Raw genomic sequence first — 4,447 nt, forward strand, 5'->3', positions numbered from 1 at the left:
TGGATCCCTTGCGAAAGCTTTCAGACAGAGCTCGCACGTGCTCTCGTCATAGGCAGCTTTCAAGAGCTCAAGGTCGAAGGAAGGGTCCAACTGGAAACTCTGCTCCTCATCTCGGACACGTACCGTCAGACTCCTGGAGAATTCATTGAGGTCTAGCCGCACGTCCTCTGCTTTAGTATTGCACGGGAGACGGATCCGAGTTGTCGCAACTCCGTCTCGGACGTCCGTGTTCACTCGCTTCGGGCAAAATCGATCGTCTGTGGAGCTTTCCACGTGTTGCACTCGCAGACTCCGGTTCCCCGGGAGATTCCTCATGAGACTATTCACATCGAACATTCTCTCCAGCAGCGGATTTTCGATCAGATGCTCACGAAAATGACGGACCCGAGGTGTCTTCACAACATGATGACTTCTTCGGAGGGGATTGAATGAAAACCGTCTTCCACAGTCGCGGGAGTCGATGGTGGGGGTGGAAGGCATCGAACTCCCAAGGAGAAAATAAGGTTTCCATCGCCAGCTGTCGCGTAATGAACTCGATATGGGACGATATCGTCGCTCTGAGCAGCCGTGTATCGCTATGGACCTGGCCGGCGCTCTTGCGATTTATAAGGCAGAGGTGGCGCCGCCTGGCAGCTTCGAGCTGAAACTCGAAAGTTCGCCTGGCGCCTAGAGTTTTCTGGAACTTTCCACTGCCCATCGTTTCGGGAACCGTCTCTACTCCCAAATCAGAGGCTGCGCGATGTATGCTGATCGTATCCGGAGCTCTGGAAGGGGGGGCTGTCGAAAACGATGTAGACGGTCATCGGTCATCGGCACGGAATGACGAAGAAAACCCCGATCGCGTTAACTGACTGCCGGATGTCACAACACAGATGGCTCTCCGACGATAATTTCAGGACTGAACTCAAATAAATGCGTCCGAGTCTATGAAAATGGTCCAATTGGGGAACACAATCTTCGCATGATTGTTACGAAGAGGCCCTTGCCAAGTTATATGCCGCCGCGGGACTTGGGAATCAGATTTGTTGAGATTCCTGGCTCAGAGGCCATTCCTCTCGTCGGATCTCTGGGATGCGCGTGACTTGCACTCTAGGACACTTGGGAGCGGGGGTCCCCGGATGTGGGATCAGACAGTCTGGAGAATCGGGGAAAAACGGTACCCATTTGGAAAGTACAAACTCGATCTTGAGTCTTCGGTCGATCTTTCCGGGGACCCTTCCTCGGGCGACTGGCCGTCTTATCAGCCACATTGGGAGCCGATAAGCCCGACGTGTCCTGATTCGTTTGACGCTCCCGAACGGTCGAGACTCGAGACATTGACAGACGCATCCCGAGTCCCGATTCCTCGTCGCATCACGGAGCGATGAGGCTCTCCATCCGATCGGTGGCGAGCTCTCCATCCGATCGGTGGCGAGCTCTCCATCCGATCGGTGGCGAGCTCTCCATCCGATCGGTGGCGAGCTCTCCATCCGATCGGTGGTGAGCCGTGGCGACAAAGATTGCACTTGGAGGGTTGTAGTAAGGGGATCAATTAGGGGATCTCCTGGTTTATCGGACTCGGGAGAGTGTTCTAATTCCCTTGCCCCTTCTGGTCGATTGACACGTTCGCCCCGGCATCGCGCCACGACTAGCTGTCCCGATTGGAATCATAACTAGCTGTGTCGATCGAACTTGGAGTCGCTCGCGAGGATTTCCGTCGAATGAAATTCTGATTGAGCCGCGAGCCGCGGTGCTGTATTGTACATGGATGGGGCGATTGCGAGTCATTGACCCCCGAAATTATTCGATCGTGGAATGACTCGTGGGGCTCCGCGCATCTCAATAGAATTTCCGATCCGCCACACCTGGAGGCTCGACTTGTCTGCCATCGGTCTTCGGTCGATCATGCCTCGCTCGAGAAACATCGGTGTCCTGCTTTCCTCGAAGCCGCAAGACCTTCTGCGATCTAGATCAGTGGCGCCATCGAAATCCTCGTCGCGGGCCGAATATCGAGCCGAAAATTTTCCGCGGTCCACTCTCGTGTCGTGAGTTTGGAGTGATTCCCCAAGTATGCATTCGGAGGCATGTACGAATGAAAGCCTTTTTGAAAGGAAAAATCGTGTGAAAGAATGAGGATTAGTCAGGCGCCGAAATCATCGTCCCCTATCATGCTTCAAGATAGGTTTATTCGTTCAACAACGAGGCAAGAGCCCCTCCCGAGAGAAACATAGTTATCGGCGGAAAAGAGTCTCGAGGAAATCAATAATTGTAGCCATTCACGAGCTGACGCGACCAGAGCCCGCACGTTCTTCAAATATTCTCCCATTGACGGGAGAGCTCCAAGCTAGAGGGCAATCCACTGTGAATCTGGAGGTTGAGATGGGTCTTGGCGAAAAACATGCGTATAGTGGAAATTCCAAATCGCCAGTAGTTCGTCGGCGGGGTGGCGTATTGGAAAAAACGTCTGGGGAACACTGCCGTAGAGAATCTAGAGTTCAGCCTCTTTTGGGCTCACATCCCTCTGGGCCATGGGCTCTGGCGACCTTGAGCTCCTGCCTCATCGGATCGGGTCGGTCGTCGAGAACTTGGAAGTTCGGTCGACAAGAGCTTGCTGGAGATGGGCTCACTGGCGGGAGACGTTGAGCTGCGCCGCGACCTGACTCGAGTAGCGAGGGACAAGTCATTGTTTTCGGCCGTCATTTTTCCCAGCAAACGCGTCGCGACTCTTTCCTCGATGTGCTTAGACGCCCTGTACAGCAGAATTTGGAGACCCCTCTCGTTCCCCATGACCTGCAGGACCTGCTAAGAAACCCCGAGATGGATTTCCATAGAAATGGGCGGAATCCGCCTCTGAATCGATCCTCGAATATCGCCTCGATTCCCGGAGCGTATCGAGTCGGATAGGCTCCAGCTCAGACCTCTAAGTCTATCCGCTCCTTGGGATACACCGCCGCGCCCTCCGCCAATAGCCAAGCTTTCCGGTGGGTGGCGGTTCACCTGTCCGAGATCCCCTTGGCGCGATGGCTCGCTGATTCAGGCGAGATGCTCGACCAGGATCCCTCCGTATCGCATCGCCGACAGAGAAAACAGGAGGGAAGGGATCGACCTAGATAGCGAAGACTCCAGGAACCATCGATCGAAGTTTCTCGGTGCTCCAAGAATCGAGTAGAACAAGCTCGCGCTGTCTAGAATGTTCGCGCGTTATCCACCAGGAGGCGCTGCTCACGCTATATAAGACAGACGGCGGCAGTTCACCCAAGACCCAAAGCGCGTGGAATCAAAGCCATAGCGAATCCTACGAAGTGTCAACGGCGAAAGCTTGCGAATTCATTAACGTTGTGTGACCTTTGGTGAACTCTGTGAAGGCATCGACATGTTTCTTTCACCGTGGGATGAGATGTTCCTCACCGTGCCGGCGTCTAGAGCGCCGCAGTTCCGGACCTGCAGAAAATCGCGTACTCCGACCCGTGTGCCGAGGAAACCCCTCTGGATGCAATCGAAAATCAACAGGCTCGAGTTTGAAGCCACGGAAGATGGTCGAACAGGCTTCGCTACGATAAAGCTTCCGAAGGGCGTTGCTGGCGAAGACATCGCGTTGGATTTCAAAGAAGAGACGAAAACCCTTGAGGTCAGCCTAGGATGCTGGTCTCAACGCTTCAAGCTGGTCGGATGTTTCGACACCACGCAACTGCAAGCTGACTTCGATTCAACTAAGAGCGAGCTGCGATTGCTGGCACCGCGATTGCGGGATGAGAACTGTCGGAGAACTCGTACCTCGTCCGAGGCGGAGAGCGATGAGGGATTCGCAAGCGAATCCGAGAGGAGTGCATCCCCGCCGATGGAAAGTCTTGACGAGATTCGATCAGAGGAGATGGAACGTCATGTCGGACATCAAGCGGCGTCAGCGAGACCGGATGTTCTCATCGAGGACGTCGGACCCGAGGAAGAAATCGACTTCTGAGGGGCTTTCATCTTTTTCCCGTTCGCGAGCTGTAAATATTGTGATGGGAACCTGTATATATATACATATGTAGATAATCATCATTATTTATTCCGCAAATATGATAGAGCTGATACATCCGGAAATTTCGGATATAAATAAACGCAGGTCGTTACTCTCTGAAAGCGGCGTCTTTATTCGCTCTGTGCTCGGTCGCTGCGCGGATGTCTCCTGCGAAAAACCGCTTCCTCCCTCCTTGACATATAAATGCTATCGACCGCCATCAGTGGAACCGTTTCTCTCATGTTTTTCTGACCGCAAACTCATACACTAGGACGCCCTTGAACAATGAGTTTCTCGCTGCAGCGTCACAGCCTCAGGGATGGCATCGATCAAGTCCGGAGATACGGTCATCGCGGTCCGCTCGAACGAGCTGACTATACATAAAACAAGGAACTCTACCGTCGTCGGTCCGGGAGAAGATCATTGACGCCCCGGAAAGCTTCAGAGGCCAAGGCAGGCCCGATG

This window comes from Galendromus occidentalis, unplaced genomic scaffold, assembly GCF_000255335.2.
Source record: "Galendromus occidentalis unplaced genomic scaffold, Mocc_1.1 scf7180000076559, whole genome shotgun sequence".
NCBI lineage: Eukaryota > Metazoa > Arthropoda > Arachnida > Mesostigmata > Phytoseiidae > Galendromus > Galendromus occidentalis.